The sequence below is a fragment of the Ornithorhynchus anatinus genome, chromosome 1, assembly GCF_004115215.2.
Source record: "Ornithorhynchus anatinus isolate Pmale09 chromosome 1, mOrnAna1.pri.v4, whole genome shotgun sequence".
NCBI lineage: Eukaryota > Metazoa > Chordata > Mammalia > Monotremata > Ornithorhynchidae > Ornithorhynchus > Ornithorhynchus anatinus.
Window position 1 is genome coordinate 135,006,341 of NC_041728.1, and position 18,323 is coordinate 135,024,663.

Below are 18,323 nucleotides of genomic sequence, written 5' to 3' on the forward strand. Positions count from 1 at the left end.
TTATAAAATACGGACAGATCAGAGTCCCTGTCCCACATGGAGTTACCCATTCTCCCTCCCCTTTAAAGACCTGTTCCCTCACTTCAGTCTGTGACTCACGGGGCTCACGGTCTGAGGGGGAGGGAGAGCGGGTATTTAATTCCAATTTTACAGAGGAGGAAACTGAGGCAAGGTCATATGACAGGCAAGTGACGGAGCCAGGATTAAAACCCAGATCTCCTGACTCCCAGATCAAGAAGCAGCGTGGCTTAGTGGCTAGAGCAGGGGGTTGGGAGGCAGAAGGTCATGGGTCCTAATCTCGGCTCTGCCACATGAATGCTGGGTGACCTCGGGCAAGTTCACTACTCAGGGCCTCGGTTAGCTCATCTGTAAAATGGGAATCAAGACTGTGAGCCCTATGTGGGAGAGGGACTGTGTCCAACCTAACTTGTATCTACCCTAGAGCGTAGAACAGTGCTTGGCACATAGTAAGCACTTAACGAGTACCATGATGATAATAGCATTAATATTATTACGAGGCCACACTGCTTCTTAAGTACATATTTTTTATTACCCTATTTATTTTGTTAATGAGATGTACATCGCCTTGATTCTATTTATCTGTAAAATGGGATTAATACTGCGAGCCTCACGTGGGACAACCTGATTACCCTGTATCTACCCCAGCGCTTAGAACAGTGCTCTGCACATAGTGAGCGCTTAACAAATACCAACATTATTTATTGCTATTGTTTTAATGAGATGTACATCCCCTTGATTCTATTTATTGCTATTGTTTTTGTCTGTCCGTTTCCCCCAATAAGACTGTAAGCCCGTCAATGGGCAGGGACTGTCTCGGTTGCCGATTTGTACATTCCAAGCGCTTAGTACAGTGCTCTGCGCATAGTAATCTCTCGATAAATGCTATTGAATGAATGAATGAATCCCTGTATTCTGGCATTTCCCATAACAGTATTTATTTCAATGGCTGCCTCTCCTTCTGGAATGAAAGCTACTTGTGGGCAGGAAACATGTCAACCAACTCTGTCCTATGGTAATAATAATGACGGAATTTGTTAAGCGCTTACTATGTGCCAAGCACTGGTCTAAGCGCTGGCGTGGATACAAGGTCATCAGGTTGTCCTTAATCCCCATTTTACAGATGAGGTCACAGAGGCACAGAGAATTAAGTGACTTGCCCAAGGTCACACAGCAGACAAGTGGCAGGGTATGGCATAGCTTAGTGGAAAGAGCACTGGCTTAGGAGTCAGAGGTCATGGGTTCTAATCCTGACTCCCCCACCTGTCAGCTGTGTGACTTTGGGCAAGTCACTTGACTTCTCGGTGCCTCAGTTACCTCATCTGTAAAATGGGGATTAGCTGTGAGCCTCACCTGGGACAACCTGATTACCCTGCATCTACCACAGTGCTTACAACAGTGCTCGGCACATAGTAAGCACTTAACAAATACCATTATCATTATTATTATTATTACTCTCCCAAGCACTTTACACAGTGCTCTGCACACAGTAAGAGCCCGGGCTTGGGAGTCAGAGGTCATGGGGGGGTTCTAATCCCACCTCTGCCACTCATCTGCTGTGTGACTTTGGGCAAGTCACTTCACTTCTCTGTGCTTCAGTTACCTCATCTGGAAAAATGGGGATTAAGACTGTGCGCCCCACGTGGGACAACCTGATTACCTTGTAACCACCCAGCGCTTAGAACAGTGCTTGGCACATAGTAAGCGCTTAACAAATACCAAATTATTAGTAGTAGTAGTAGTAAGTGCCTGATAAATACCACTGATGGACTGATGAACCGTTCAGAAAATGGCCCAAGGCAGTTATTGATTAGAGGCAATAAAGAGTGATGGCTAGAATGAGTCGGTGAGCAACGTGGTCGCTGTTTCTGGCTTTCTGAGTGACTTAATAATGTTGGTATTTGTTAAGCGCTTACTATGTGCCGAGCACTGTTCTAAGCGCTGGGGTAGACATAGGGGAATCAGGTTGTCCCACGTGGGGCTCACAGTCTTAATCCCCATTTTACAGATGAGGGAACTGAGGCACAGAGAAGTTAAGTGACTTGCCCACAGTCACACAGCCGACAAGTGGCAGAGCTGGGATTCGAACTCATGAGCCCTGACTCCAAAGCCCGTGCTCTTTCCACTGAGCCACGCTGCTTCTCCTGGAGGCTCCACTGAATTTTCCTTGCCTCATTCGAGGCTTCCGTTTGGCATTCTGATGGAAGGTCCCAGATGAGCTTGGAGATTTTCCCCTGCACTGCACTCTTGGCTTTCCCTGCAGGTGCCTAACCAAGATGACACTAAGTGATTTTGATGCTACTTGTTAAGTGCTTAACTGCGTGTCAAGCACTGTTCTAAACGCTGGGGTAGCTACAAGTGAATCAGGTTGAACACAGTCCCTGTCTCGCATGGGGCTCACAGTCTTAATCCCCCTTTTCCAGATGAAGGAACTGAGGTCCAAATTCATTCATTCATTCGTTCCAACTTATTTATTGAGCGCTTACTGTGTGCAGAGCACTGTATTAAGCATTTACTGTGTGCAGAGCACTGTACTAAGCACTTGGAAAGTACAACTCGGCAACCGGTAGAGACAATCCCTACCCAAAGGGCACACAGTCTAGAAGGCGGAGACAGACAACAAAACAAGTAGACAGGCATCAATAGCATCATCGATAAATAGAATTATAGAGATATACTCATCATTAATAAAATAAATAGAATAATTAATATGTATAAATATACACAAGTGACGTGGGGCGGGGAAGAGGGTAGAGCAGAGGGAGGGAGTCGGGGCGACGGGGAGGGGAGGAGGAGCAGAGGGAAAGAGTGGCTCAGTGTGGGCAGGCCTCCTGGAGGAGGTGAGCTCTCAGTAGGGCTTTGAAGTGGGGGAAGAGAGTTAGTTTGGCACATGTGAGGAGGGAGGGCATTCCAGGCCAGAGGTAGGACGTGGGTCAGGGGTCGATGGCGGGGCAGGTGGGAACGAGGCACAGAGAGGAGGTGAGCGGCGGCAGAGGAGCCGAGTGCGCGGGCTGGGCTGGAGAAGGAGAGAAGGGAGGTGAGGGAGGACGGGGCAAGGGGATGGAGACCTTTGAAGCCAAGAGTGAGGAGTTTTTTATGGAGATTTTTGAGGAGGGGGGTGACATGCCCAGAGCGTTTGTGAAATGACTTCCCCAAGGTCACCCAGCAGAGCAGGGATTTGAACTCAGGTCTTTCTGACCCACACCCGTGCACGATCCATTAGGCCGAATGGAGAAGGATGAGCATTCTATGAGATCTGGGCTCATCAGGGCCCACCCCATTCCCAGAGGACTGTGAGAGGGCTAACCACTCCTCCTTTAGGAAGTGTGAGACCTCAAGCATTGCTGAAAGGACAGAGAGGCTGCGTTGGGCATCTAGATGATAGCCACACCTCTGCCACTAAGCCCGTCACTGGGCAGGGACTGTCTCTGTTGCCGATTTGTCCATTCCAAGCACTTAGTACAGTGCTCTGCACATAGTAAATGCTCAATAAATACTATTGAATGACCTAGGGCAAGCCACTTCTTTGGTTCCGTGCTCCAATTTCCCCTGACCTCAAAATGAAGAGAGTCAATCTGGCCCTCCTCCCTAGCTCAAATAACTATTATGACAGCTATTATACGGTTATTGAAACAACACTTATTACTTGGTTGCTAATGCAACAGTTACTGATGTAACAGATATCAAAACACTTTGAGAGCTGAGGAAGAAAGGTGCCGAATAAATCCAAAGCAGATTTCCTTTTTCTCATTGGGGGAAAAAAAAGAGATGGAAGTTGACTGCAGCTTGCTGTGTATTGCGTCGTCTCTGGAATAACGGTGATGGAGAAATGCAAAGTTATTGGGAGAGCATTTATACAAAATTATTTTAAGTGATGTGGCTTCTAAGGGTCAAGGCGGCCTCGTGATTGCTGGCTGTTTTAAGATTTCGCATCGGATCACCCATCAGGAAAATGAAAAATCAGTTCTCGTGTGAATAGCACTGTTTACGCATAGGGGAAAAAGAAAAACTACCTCACTACAGATAAAGAAGCTAAGGATTTAAATGAGTTAGCTGCTCTGCCATGTCTGGGGTTTGTCAGTCTGCATCAGCGTGAATGTAAAACTCACCTCTCTGGGCTTTTTTTTATTTTTATTGGTGATTAGTGTCTTATGCCTGTCGAGTCATCTCCGACCCACAGCGGAACCACGGACACATCTCTCCCACAAAGCCCCACCTCCGTCTGCAATCGTTCTGGTGGTGGATCCATAGAGGTTTCTTGGTCAAAATATGGAAGCGGTTTACCATCGCCTACTTCCACACAATAAACTTGAATGTCCACCCTCGACTCCCTCCCATGCCGCTGCTGCCCAGCACGGGTGAGTTTTGACTTGTAGCAGACGGCCTTCCGCTCGCTAGCCACTGGCCAAGCTAGGAATGGAATGGACAGGCCTCTGCTTGACCCTCCCTCCTGTAGTGGAGACTGGTAGAGCACTGAAAACTCTCCAGGTGCTACCCTGAGAGGGGAATGGTCATTAGTAAGTACTTACTATGTGTCAGGCACTGTACTAAGTTCTGGGATAGATACAAGATAATCAGGTTGGATACAGTCCTTGTCCCACATAAGGCTCACAGCCTTAATGCCTGTTTTACAGATGAGGGAACTGAGGCACAGAAAAGTGAAGTGACTGGCCCAAGGTCACATAGTAGACAAGTGGTGGAGCTGGGATTAAATTCATTCAATCAGTCGTATTTGTTGAGCACTTACTGTGTGCGGAACACTGAAGTAAACGTTTGGGAGAGTACAAAATAACAATAAATAGATACATTCCCTGCCCACAACAGGCTTAGAGTCTACAGGGTCTAGAGAAATCCAGGTCCTCTGACTCCCAGGCCCATGTTTTGTCCACTAAATTATGCTGCTTCTCTACCACCGCAAAGACCGCTGTCCGTGCTGGACCAAACCAACGATAGAGATTCCCCCCTTCTCTAGGTCAGGTGACAGCGTGCAAGAACACCATCAAACTGCACATTTCTCACATCAAAGCTGGGCGAGCACACAAATCTGAGCACAGACAATCGGATTTATTGACCCCTTCCTGTGTGCAGAGCACTGTACTGAGAGGACAATATAAAAGACATATTCTCTGCCCATAGCAGGCTAGCAAAGGCCTTCCATTAATTCATTCAATCGTATTTATTAAGTGCTTACTGTGTGCAGAGTACTGTAAGAAGCCCTTGGGAAAGTACAACAGTAAACAGTGACGATCCCTGCTCACAGTGAGCTCACAGTAGCCCAACCTACTAATCAACCAGGTGCTCGGGAATCCCATACGATGACCAGGGATGCATTTTTAGGCCGAGGAAACCTTTTGACATGGAATTTATCGGCTCTGAGAACACGTCGATCAAATTTGCAAGCACCCTCTCCTCTCCCCGACCCTGGTCATTCAGCTGTTTCCTTTCCCTCTTGACTGCCCTCTCCAGCTCTCGAGGTCTGAGGACCTAAAATTCCTAGGAAAAAGAAGCTGGTCATGTAACCCAGCTTCTGCCTCCACAGCCTTTCTGTTGAATACTCTCGAGCACCAGGGCAGGCTGCTTGCGTGAGAAGCAGCACGGAGTAGTGGATAGAGCATGGGCCTGGGCGTCAGAAGGTCATGGGTCCTAATCCCAGCTCAATCACTTGTCTGCTGCGTGGTCTTGGGCAAGTCACTTCACCTCTCTGTGCCTCAGTTCCCTCATCTGTAAAATAGGAATTAAGACTGTGAGCCTCTCACCATGGGAGGGGGGCTGTGTCCAACCCATTTGCTTGTATCCACCTCAGGGCTTAGTCCAGTGCTCGGCACATAGTGAGCACTTAACAAATACCACTGTTATTATTGTTATAGTGCCTGGGGTAAATGCTTTACGAATACCATTAAAAAAAAAATCGTGGGACCCTCACGATGACGATCTCTGGTCACAACATGTGAGCTGCCCGCATTGCAATACATTAAGGGTCATGGAGTCATGTGCATGTGTATGCGTGTGTGTGTGTACATGCATGTGGATGGGGGGAAAGAACTGAGGAACAGGTTTTTCGTCATTCTAGCCCATCCTGTCAGCACTTCCAGCACAAACAAATCCAGACCCCAACAGGTAACGGGGTTTTCTCCAAGGTCTATTGGGCAGCTCTTTCTCTGACGAGGGCCCTTCCCCGGGAGATTCTTTAACCCTCTTCTCCTGCCGGGAGCAAGACCAGAGAGCAGAGCAGCCATCGGCTTGGCCGCAGGGGAAATAGGACACGTGGGTCAGAGTCACGAGGTGTCCTCCTTGTGGGCGGGGAACTCTGTCGTATTGGACCCTCCCCAGTGCTTAGTATAGTGCTCTGCACACAGTAAGGCCTTAGTAAATACCACTGATGAATTGAGGTTCCCAGAGGAATTGAGGCAGAAAACCAATCCCCAACCGAGAGCCAGTCGCAGTTTGTGCTCCTCTGTGAGCTAAGTCCTTCGTTTGGCCCTCCACAGCCAAACTCAGCTAGACTTTTCTTGGAGGAGATGTCACAGAGAAAGGTATCTTGAACATGAGTTTGTCCCTGCGTCTCTGAAAAGAAAGGGTGCTTCGCTATTGGTCCCCTCGAATAGAATGAAAACCCAAATGGAGCAAAAACCGAATCTACCCAATGGAAGATCGCCAGCGTAGAAGACAAGCGCATGTCTGCTTGAGGAACAATAATAATAACAGTGGCATTTGTTCAGTGCTTATTTTTGCTAAACACTGTATTAAACTCTGTCGGACATACAGAATAATCAGGTCGGACACATATCTGTCCCACATGAGGCTCACAATCGAAGCGGGAGGGAGAACGGGTCTTGAATCCCCATTTTACAGATGAGGAAACGGAAGCGCAGCGAAGCGACTTGCCCAAGGTCCCACAGCAGGCCAGTGGTGGAGCCGGGATTAGAATCCAGGTTTCTTGACTCCCAGGGCCAAGCTCTTTCCACTAGGCCACACTGATCTAGGGGTGTGGGAGGGGGAGGGCAAAGTCTGAGGAAGTACCAGGGAGAGAGGGCAGAGACAACCTCAGAAGGCCCCAGTCCCAAATCCCGGATCCAGAAATCACTGTGGGATTGGGGTCGGATGTGGCCAGAGCGAGGACGAGGGAGGAAAGAAGACCCGAAGCATCGGCGAGCCCCAGCGTCAATAGTCGGTTTCTGTGCAGGGTTTGGTTTCTTTGGAAGGACCCCGAATGATCGACTTCCAAGCCTAAACCTGGCCGGGAGCCCAGGGAGAAGGGGGGAGAGATTCCTCCGTGACGTCCGCCCCGACAACTGGAGCCAACCCGAGCCGGACCAGCTGCTCGGTGGACGGGGGCTAGGGACGGGGGCGGGGGTGGGATGAGGGGAGACTTGGCCCTTTTAGAACCCTCTTCTCCTCAGCTTTCCCCCACCCACTGACTGGTTCAGAAACGGCTCTGACGGTCGATCTTTTCCGCGCGCATCTCGTCGAAGCCCATTCAGGGCAAAACCAACGTCTGTTCGCAAAATCGTCCCCAAGTCACGGCTTCTTCACGAACGTTGCCAGATTTATTTTCAGAGCAGTAAATGAGAAATCTGTCACGGTAGCTTCTGATGGGGCTTTAGCTAGATTGGTTGAGGCCGCGTGGACAGGTTTGGGGTTTTTTTTTTGCTTTTTGTTTTTTTAACCCAGCAGTTTGCATCTTCTGAATGGATCAGACAAAGCTCCAGGCTGACAGGTGCTGAACACTCTTTACCGCTTGCCTCAAGCAGCTGCCAGGCTCTGAGACCCTGGGGACAGCCCTGAAACCCCACAATAATAATAAAATAATGATAATTATGGTATTTGTTAAGTGCTTACTATGTGCCAGGCACTGTACTAATCACGGTGATAGATATAAACAAATCAGATTGGAAACAGTCCCTGTCCCTCAAGCGTTCACAGTCTTAATCCCCATTTGACAGATGAGATAACTGAGGCCCAGAGAAGTAAGTGACTTGCCCAAGGCCACACAGCTCCTTCCCACAAGGAGGTGGCAAGATGGGAACGTGGGTCAAGTGGCTACAAATAGAGAAGCCACAGGCCTAGGGGATAAAGCACGGGCCTGGGAGTCAGAAGGACCATGCTGACCTTGAGCAAATCACTTCACTTCTCTGGACCTCAATTCCTTCATCTGTAAAATGGGGATTAAGACTGTGAGCCCTATGTGGGACAGGGACTATGTCCTACCTACTTAATTTGTATCTATCACAGAGCTTAGCGCTATCTCAGTGCCCACCACATACTAAGTGCTTAACAAATACCATAAAAAACTCTTTCGTCCATCAGGCCCACGGGGGTATACCTAGGCAACCGGGGCCCCGTAGTACTTATGTACATATCTATAAATTATATCTCATAAATTGTATATTTCTATTAATGTCTGTCTCCCTTCTAGACTATAAGCTGGTTTTTTGCTGTTATTGTTTTTAAACGGTATTTGTTAAGTTTCTTACTGTGCCTAAGCACTGGGATAGGTGCAAGTTAATTAGGGCAGACACTGTCCCTGTCCCACATGGGGCTCACAATCTAAATAAGAGGGAGACCAGGTATCTCTATTTTACAGGTAACAGAGAAGTTAATGACTTGCTCAAGGTCACATAGCAAGCAGTTGGAGTCAAAATTAGAACCCAGGTCCTTCTGACTCCCAGGTCCATGCTCTCTCCATTAGGCCACACTGCTCACTGTGGGCAGGTAACTTGTCTACCAACTCTGCTGTATTATACTCTCCCAAGCTCTTAGTACAGTGTTCTGTACACAGTAAGCACTCAGTGAATACCACTGATGAAGACGACGGTGACGAAGCATGGAAGGAGCTACCCTGGCTCATGGCTCCATCGGAGCAACCCTCATCTGCCTGGAGCTATTTCTGAAAACATCTGTTCCTTGGAGGAGGTTTGTATTACCACAGACAGATTAGGGGCAAAAACTATTTCTAGAGAAAGTAAATCGAGGCAAAGATGACACTGGGCTAGAATGCCTTTCATCTCCTCCAGCCACAGAGGCAAGGGAAATTCTCAGTCCTTGCTTGGTCCCAGAGAAAACCTTATTTAGGGGTTTATGGCTATTTTCAATGTTCAGTTGTCAGAGGGTCCTTTGTACATCTGTTTGCATTGCCAAACCTAAACGGTAGGTTCTTGAAGAGCAGGGTCCATGACTGTTAAACTTCACTACCCTAGTCCAGATATAGTTAAAATGTTTTTCCTCATGAGATAATTTACTATTTTTGCACCTGGGCCAAGTTTCAATAATTTCACCCTCCTCTCCCTCCCGGCCTCATCACCGCTCCTCTGTCTTGCCACATTTCCTTACCATCCAGACTGCAAGTTCTTTGTGGGCAAGAAATGTGTCTACCAACTCTCTTGCATTGTGCCTTCCCAACTGCTCAGTACAGAGCCCTGCACACAGTAAGCGCTCAATAAATACTCTTGATTGATGGATTGATAGGGGGAAGCGCTGCTGGAAGGAGGGGATGATGATCGCCCTCATCACGTGATTCATTCTCACTCGCTCCCGCTTCCTCCTGGCCCGGGTTTTGGCCCCACGGTGGGGGAAGGGGAGTTCCTTTGGGACAGGGATCACATCTAATAATAATAATAATAATAATTCCAGTATTTGTTAAGCTCTTACTACGTGTTAAACAATGTTCTAAGGACCTGAGGACCATAAGGTAATCGGGTAGTACGCAGTTCTTGTCCCATATGAGGCTCACAGTCTTAATCCCCATTTTACAGATGAAGTAACTGAAGCACAGAGAAGCGAAGTGACTCACCCAAAAGGCAGACAAGTGGTGGAGCCAGGATTAGAACCCATGTCCTCTGACTCCCAAGCCTGGGCTCTTGCCACTAGGCCATGCTGCTCGAGTGCTTAGTACAGTGCTCTGCCTATAAGTGCTCAGTAAATATGATTGATTGATCAACTGATAGGTGTTTTCCAGTTGGGGATTAGGGGGGTGGTGATTCCCAGTTCCTTCCAAGGACCCCTCTCTTTGCATCCCCTTCTACTCCTCCTTCAGGTGTGGGCTTTGTTACAATCAGGGCAAACAAAGGAAGAGAAGTAGGAGAAAGGAGGGAAGAAGGTGTGAAGAAGAAACAGGAAAAGGAGAAAGATAGAAAAGGAGAGGAAGCTGAAAAAAGAGAAGAAAAAAAGAGGAGAAAAGGTTACCTCCTCTGAGAAGCCTTATCTGAGTAACTGTCAACTTCGCCTCACATGGACCCAACACCACTCTGAGCACTTTCAATCAATTGTATTTACTGAACACTTACTAATTGCCGAGTACAATACTAAGCACTTATACATTTCATTCCTCTTCTCAGCCTGTATTTTATGTACCTATATTCTATTTGTATATACATTTATTCACTCAATTATTTACTCAGATATTTTCATCTTGATACATTTTACTACTTCCTTTTATTTTTCCACCTGCTCCCACTATTTGTAAATCCTTTTTGTCAGCGTGTAATGCTCTGCACACACTAAGTATGAGCTCAATAAATAGCACAGATCGATAGATCTATCTACCTCCATTAGCTTGTAAACTCCTGGAGGATAACTTTGCTTCTGCTGTTTTCCCTAAGCCCCTTGGTGCAGAGTTTCACATCCAGTAGGAACTTAACAGATACTACTGATGATGATGAAGAGAAGAAAAAGTAGGAAAAGAGAGGAAGAGGAGAATAAGGAGGAGAGAGGGAGATGAGAAGGGAGGAAGAAATGAGGATGAGGAGAAGCAGCATGGCCTAGTGGAAAGAGCATGGGCCCGGGAGTCAGAAGACATGGGCTGTACAATCAGCTCCTCCACCTACCTGTTGCGTAAACTTGGGCAAAACCCTTCATTTCTCGATGCCTCAATTTCCTAATCTGTAAAATGAGGAATCAATATGTGCTCTGCCTCCTCAGACTGTGAGCCCTGTGTGGGACAGGGACCGTGTCTGACCTGATTATCTTGTAGTTGTCTCCAGTGCTCGAGTCAGTGCTTGGTATATAACACTTAACAGATTCCATAATTATTATTATGAGGAACAAGGGAAAGAGGAGGAGAAAAAAGAGAAAGAGGAGAAGGAAGGAAAAGAGAGAGGGGGAAGAGGAGGAGGAAAAAGAAAAGGAGAGAGAAAAAGACAGGAGGAGGTGAAGAATGAAAATGAGAAGGATGAAATGGAGGAGGGTGAGGAGGAGGAGAAGGAAGAGAAAGAGGAGGAGAAGAGGGAAATTAGAGAGGACAAACTGGAACTATTAAGCAGAGACATAAACCCATCAAAGGGCAGGGACTGTCTCTCTGTTACCCATTTGTACAGTGCTCTGCACATAGTAAGCGCTCAATAAATACTATTGAATGAATGAATGAATGAATGAAAAAGTCCTAGACTAGATCCCATGGAAAAGTCAGAGACACAGGTTGTGACTATCCCAAGCTGAGAGGGAAAGCAAAATGCTACGGAAACACAGGCTAGGGGGACAGTTCACTGACAACAGAACCTAAGGGGCGGCTGCTGCTGCTTCTCCTCCCTGTCCTCCTTCCCCACCACCCCCAAACAGCTCCTTACCCTTTCTCCCCACTCCTCTGCCACCAAATCAGGGAAGTGAAGTACAAGGGGGCTCTCCCAAGTGAGAACTGTTTTTTTCTTTCCCCTGCTCCCCCAAATCAACCGGAAAATGAGATTTGTCAGGGCCGGGTTTTCCCTTGGTCTGGTGGTTGTGATGGATAGGGAGAGGCCGTGCAGAGGGCATGGTGGGCGAGGCTGGTACCAGAGCCTAAAGCCCAGCTGGGTGATGTACCGAGGTGGCGGCTATTGAAATGTGGGAAGAAATCTGCAGGAGCCCAAAATGAATGCACTGCAAAACTGAGTCCCCAGGTCCAGCTCCAGCCAGGGGTTTGAGGAAAAGGAGGAGGAGGAGGACAAAGAGGAAGGGAGCAGAGAGATGGAGTAAGCAGGATGGAAAAGCAAAAGGCACAGGACAGGCCGGGGACCATCCCCAGTTGAGAGTGAAAGCAAAATGCAAAGGAAACCCAGGGTAGGGCGACCGTTGACTGAAAATAGAGCACAAAGGGCCGACTGGGGTGGGGGCTTGAAGGAAAAAGAGTTTCACATGTTATCAACAGGCATCAGGTGGACCTAAGATGCCCCATTGTGATGGGAAAAGAGCAGCTGTATCCCAGTTTCACCCCTTCCCCTCTTCCACAGATCTCTAATTCTCCCCACACCTACCCACAGTCCAATGGGATCCTTTCAGATCGGCCCCTTGGGCCGGAGTCCCCTATCCCCAAAGGTGGCCCTGGTGAACGTCCCGGTTCAGTGGCCGTCAGCGAATGCTCCTGGACACGGGGGTATTTCCCCCCATCCTCCTCCCTGCAGACCACAGCCACCATGCTCTCTCCATCTTCTGTTTCCACCGGTGCAGAAATCCCTCCTCTCGGTGGAAAATCTAAATCAAACAAAATCCTTATTTCTAGGGAAGGTGGGGCTGAAAGAGACTTCGAGTGGTCACCTGGACCTATCCCCCAACCCCTCCAGAAATAGCCCCGGAATTGCTCCAAAAGCTTCGGAAAAGGAGACTCCACAGCCTCCTCGCTGGCTAGTTACACGACCCCCCCCAAGCAAGCTTCACTGAAAGAGCATCTCCTCCAAGAGGCCTTCCCCGACTAAGCTCTCATTTCCTCTTCTCCCACTCCCTTTTGTGTCACCTTTGCACCTTTAATCATGATGGTATTTGTTAAGGGCTTATTATGTCCCAAGCACAGTTCTAAGCCCTGACGTTGTTGGGTTGTCCCACCTAGGGCTCACAGTCTAAAATCTCCATTTTACAGATGAGGTAACTTGTCACGAAGTCAAAGTCACGAAGCTGATAGGTGGCGGAGCCGGGATTTACCTTTAATTCGCCTTTCTCTCTACCCCAGAGCACTTAAGAATGTATCTGTAATTTATTCATTTTTATTAATGTCTGTCTCCCCTTCTAGTCTGCAAGGTGGTTTTAGACTGGGAATGTGTCTACCAACTCGGCTTTATTATATTCTCCCAAGTGCTTAGAACGGTGCTCTGCGCAGAATAAGCGATCAGTACAGATGATCAATTGATTGATAACATGCACTTCCAGTTAGAAAGTTCTTCCTAATGTCTCTCATTTAAATCCCTGCTGCTGCATCACCTCCACCTATGAATACTATGCACTGAACACCTGGGCGAGGCTGGCACCACAGCCTAGAGCCCAGCTGGGTGATTCATTCATTCATTCAATAGCATTTATTGAGCGCTTACTATGTGCAGAGCACTGTACTAAGCGCTTGGAATGCACAAATCGGTAATAGATAGAGACAATCCCCGCCCTTTGACGGGCTTACAGTCTGATCGGAGGAGACAGACAAAAACAATGGCAATAAATAGAATCGAGGGGAAGAACATCTCATTAAAACAATAGCAAATAAATAGAATCAAGGTGATGTACATCTCATTAATAAAATAAATAGGGTGATGAAGATATATACAGTTGAGGGGCGAGTTCAGTGCTGAGGGGAAGGGACGGGAGAGGGGGAGGAGCAGAGGGAAAGGGAGGAGAAGAGGGTTTAGCTGCGGAGAGGTGAAGGGGTGGGGGGTGATGTCCCAAGGTGGCGGCTATGGAAATGTGGGAAGAAATCAACAGGAGCCCAAATTGAATGCACTGAAAAACTCAGTCTCCAGGTCCAGCTCCAGCCAGGGGTTTGAGGAAAGCTAAACCCTTATGGAAAATAATCCAGGAAAGTCATCGCCTCTGTCCATTGAGTCATTCACCCTAACTCTGCTAAAGCGTGACGATCACCACTCTCACCTCTGTAACAACTGTGATCCTTCTGGAAGTCAGAACTCAGATCACGAGGTGCCCATCTCGGTGGGGAAAAAGATGAATAAGGTCCGTTCACCTGTAGCGTCTTCACTTCTTAGCAAGACATCTTTATCCCCAGCCGGCAGCTGGGGCTCTATCGCTTCACATACACACTGGGTGGTGAAAAGTCCAATTAGGCCAGTTTTAAAGAGAAACTGAGGCGCGGTTTGTCTCTTCCCTGAGCAAATGGCTGAGCTGAGGTTTAGAAGCCAGATATCCTGACTTCCAAGGTGGGCCTTTCCCTCAGGCCCCATCCTCTCTCCCACAGTGAGGTTTGGGAACTTCTGGACCAAATTCCCAGAGGTGTGGACTGACCTGACAGAAGAAAGAAGCATCGTGTCCTAGTGGACAGAGCAGGGGCCTGGGAGTCGGAAAGATCTGGGTTCTAATCCCGGCTCTGCCACTTGTCTGCCGTGTGACCTTGGTTAAGTCACTTTACTGCACTGTGCCCAGTTCCCTCGTCTATAAAATGGGGATGAAGACTGTGAGCCCCAGGTGGGACACGGATTGGGTCCGACCTGGTTAGTTTGTATCTTCCCCAACGCTTAGTACAGCATCTGGCACATAATAATCTTTTAACAGATACCATAAAAATAAGAGAAAGAAAGATACTCAGAAACCACTCCTCCACAGAGAAGCAGCGTGGCTTAGAGGAAAGAGCAGGAGCTTGGAAGTCAGAGGACACGGGTTCTAATCCCAAATCCACCACTTCTCTGCTGTGACCTAGGTCAAGCCGCATCTCTGCACCCCAGTTACCTCATCTGTAAAATGGGGGTGAAGACTTTGAGCCCCAGAGGGACAACCTGATGACCTTATATCTACAACAGTACTTGACACATGGGAATTGCTTACCAAATCCCCTTATTATTATTATTATTATTCGGCAACCTTGGATTTTGAAGCTAGACAGCAGCCCCCTCTCTAATAACCAGCTGCAGCAGAAGTCCCTCATAGCCCTCCCAGGATCTACTACCTGGTCTCGCTCTCACTCTTCCCGCTAGTCATCCCCGTTCTTGGGAGGACGCACACCACGCCCCGCTCCGGAACCCAGAAAGAGCATGGGATGACCATTTTTCTTTAGGACAGGGTGTTCTCTTTGAAATACTCAGAAGCTCCAGAATGCTAGCTTGCATGGACCGAGGGTCCCGGAAAGATAACCGCCACGCCATCCGGCCCCCCGTCCCTCGTCCACCTCCTCCAGTGCCCGTGCTGGACCGACCCGGCTCCTCTGCTGGGGATTGCTTTCCTTTCCACAACTGCGGACCCTGGCATCTGCGGGGAGGCCAGGTCACGGCAGCTCCCGGTTCCATTCGGCCTGGCAAAGCCAATTCCCCAAGGAGCAGCGGGGCGTCTTGGAAAACCGAAGAATTCCCAAAAGACGCCTCTACTCTGACCTCCCGACCTGACCCGGCAACCTTTTCTCCTGGCTACCACGGCCTCTTGGCGTCCCCTCGCTTGCCCAGATGAGATGGATGGGGCATCCCACCTCGGGTGCCCCCTCCACCCCGTACAGTCGTTCGTTCATTCATTCAGGGCTACTTACCGAGCGCTCCCTGGGCGCAGAGCACTGCACTAAGCACTTGGAAAGTACAATACAGCAAAGGAAGAGAGCAATCCCCGCCCAAACAGGCCCGAACACACACACGCACACACGCCTGATGGCCTTGCAGGGTTTCTGGTGTGGAGGATGCAGGTGGTTTGCCCCCTTCCGGGCTGGCTCGCAGGTGGGCGAGGGCTGCCCCTTCTCAGACCACCTCGCCCGGGATGGAGGGGGCACCGGGAGCCTGCTAGCTCTCCCTCGCCCGTTCTGCGGAGGACAAACCCACCCAAAGCAGCTCCTCCTTTTGCAAGAAACGCCCCCCCAAAAGGGGGACAAAAAGATCTGTTCCCGGACCCTTGAGACGCACACCTCGACGTCCACCCGGAGACCCCCCTCCGGACCCCCACCCAGTCCAGTGCTCCGCACATAGTAAGCGCTCAATAAATACGATTGAGTGAATCGATACCCACATAGGCACAGAGAGCCACAGAGACAGGGAGAGATACAAAGGGGACACTCGGAGAGAGGCAGACAGACGGACAGGTCCTGGCCATGACGATGAAGATGATAATAAGGACGGTAGGGGTTAAGCGCTCACTCTGTGCTAAGCGCCGATGCCCCGCAGCCCCCCTCGGAGCGCGAAGCGCTGGGCTTACCGCTGGGCTCTCCGGGGGCAGCGGAGGGGGTGGACCCTCGTCCCGCTTTATTCCCTTACTTGGGAGGGAAGAGGAGCGGGCAGGACGGAGGCTGACGTCCGGGCGTCTTCCCCCGCGGAATTCCCGAGGCTGAGCGGCCGCGCTCCATGGAAGCTGGGCTGGACGGGAGGGAAGGAGGCAGGACCGGCCGGCCGGGGGCGGGGCCGGGGCGCTACGCCGGACGGGCCCGGGAGGGGGCGCTGCGCCCGCGGATTCCCAACCGGGGGGGGGGGGGAACCGGACCGCACCGGGGGGGCGGGGCCTGGCAGGTGGGCGGGGCCAACGCGAGGGGGCGGGGCCAGAAGAGATGGAGAAGGGCTGTGATTGGCCGGGCCTCTTCGGGAGGGGCGGGGCAATGAGGGAAGCAACGGGGCTCAGGGGAAAGAGCCCGGGCTTGGGAGTCAGAGGTCATGAGTTCGACTCCCGGCTCTGCCCCTTGGCAGCTGTGGGACTGTGGGCAAGTCACTTCTCGGTGCCTCAGTTACCTCATCTGGAAAATGGGGATTAACTGTGAGCCCCACGTGGGACAACCCGATGACCCTGTATCTACCCCAGCGCTTAGAACGGTGCTCGGCACATAGTAAGCGCTTAACCAATACCCACATTATTATTATTACTTCTCTGGGCCTCAGTGACCTCATCGGGAAAATGGGGATAATAATAATAATGTGACTCTACTTATCGGCATTGTTCTCGTCTGTCCGTCTCCCCCGATTAGACTGTAAACCCGTCATAGGGCAGGGACCGTCTCTATCTGTTACCGACTCGTTCATTCCAAGCGCTTAGTCCAGTGCTCTGCACCTAGTAAGTGCTCAATAAATACGATTGAATGAACAAATACCAACATTATTATTATGTAGGCGTGGCCAGTGTGGGAGAGGTGGGCGTGGCCATCGTGGCCATTGAAGCAGCGTGGCTCAGTGGAAAGAGCACGGGCTTTGGGGTCAGAGGTCATGGGTTCGACTCCCGGCTCGGCCACTTGTCAGCTGTGGGACTGTGGGCGAGTCACATCACTTCTCTGGGCCTCAGTTCCCTCATCTGGAAAATGGGGATGAAGACTGTGAGCCCCACGTGGGACATCCTGATTCCCCTGTGTCTACCCCAGCGCTTAGAACAGTGCTCGGCACATAGGAAGCGCTTAACAAACACCAACAAATACCAACATGAATCGTGGTTCTATGTGGGTGGGGGCCTTGAGATGTGGGCGTGAGCAGAGTGGGATGGAGGGGCATGGTCAGTGTGGGATAGGTGGGGGTGGCCACCATGCGATGGGTGGGAGGGGCCTAGAGATGTGGGCGTGGTCAGTATGGCTTGGGTGGGCGTGGTCAGGGTGGGCTAGGTGGGAGGGGCCTAGGGATGTGGGTGTGGTCGGTGTTGGGTGGATGGGCGGGGTCAGTGTTGGATAGGTGGGCGGGGCATCGCGGGGTAGGTGGGCGGGGCCTAGAGATGTGGGCGTGGTCAGTGCTGGATAAGTGGGCGGGACATCGTGGGTTAGGTGGGAGGGGCCTAGGGATGTGGGCGTGGTCCGTGTTGGATAGATGGGCGTGGTCAGTGTTGGGTAGATGGGCGAGGTCAGTGCTGGATAAGTGGGCGGGGCATCGTGGGTTAGGTGGGAGGGGCCTAAGGATGTGGGCGTGGTCGGTGTTGGATGGATGGGCGTGGTCGGTGTTGGATAAGTGGGCGGGGCATCGTGGGTTAGGTGGGAGGGGCCTAAGGATGTGGGCGTGGTCGGTGTTGGATGGATGGGCGTGGTCGGTGTTGGATAAGTGGGCGGGGCATCGTGGGTTAGGTGGGAGGGGCCTAAGGATGTGGGCGTGGTCAGTGTTGGATGGATGGGCGTGGTCGGTGTTGGATAAGTGGGCGGGGCATCGTGGGTTAGGTGGGAGGGGCCTAAGGATGTGGGCGTGGTCAGTGTTGGATGGATGGGCGTGGTCGGTGTTGGATAAGTGGGCGGGGCATCGTGGGTTAGGTGGGAGGGGCCCAGGGATGTGGGCGTGGTCAATGTTGGATAGACGGGCGGGGCCAGTGTGGGTAGGTGGAAGGGGCTGGCGTGTGGGCGGGGCTTCTGGATGTGGGCGGGGCCCGGGAGATTTACGTCATGAGGGTGGGCGTGGCCGTGAACGTGTGGGCCTGAGTGAGAGGTCACGAGTTCGAATCCCGGCTCTGCCACCGGGCAGCTGGGTGACTGGGGGCAAGTC

The 18,323-nt window shown here is 50.5% G+C and overlaps 1 protein-coding gene and 1 non-coding gene across 2 annotated transcripts in view; both read right to left on the reverse strand.

Moving 5' to 3' along the window:
- The window catches only part of DGKG (diacylglycerol kinase gamma), a 340,544-nt gene extending 324,347 nt beyond the window's left edge, over window positions 1-16,197 (reverse strand). The window contains exon 1 of the mRNA XM_029061465.1: window positions 16,087-16,197. The gene's annotated coding sequence lies outside the window, so the exon portion shown is untranslated. The remainder of the gene's footprint in view (window positions 1-16,086) is intronic.
- LOC114816084 lies at window positions 4,387-4,524 on the reverse strand. The gene has a single exon (XR_003763862.1). It is a non-coding gene; the product is annotated as a small nucleolar RNA SNORA7 (small nucleolar RNA).
- Window positions 16,198-18,323: the final 2,126 nt, after the last annotated feature.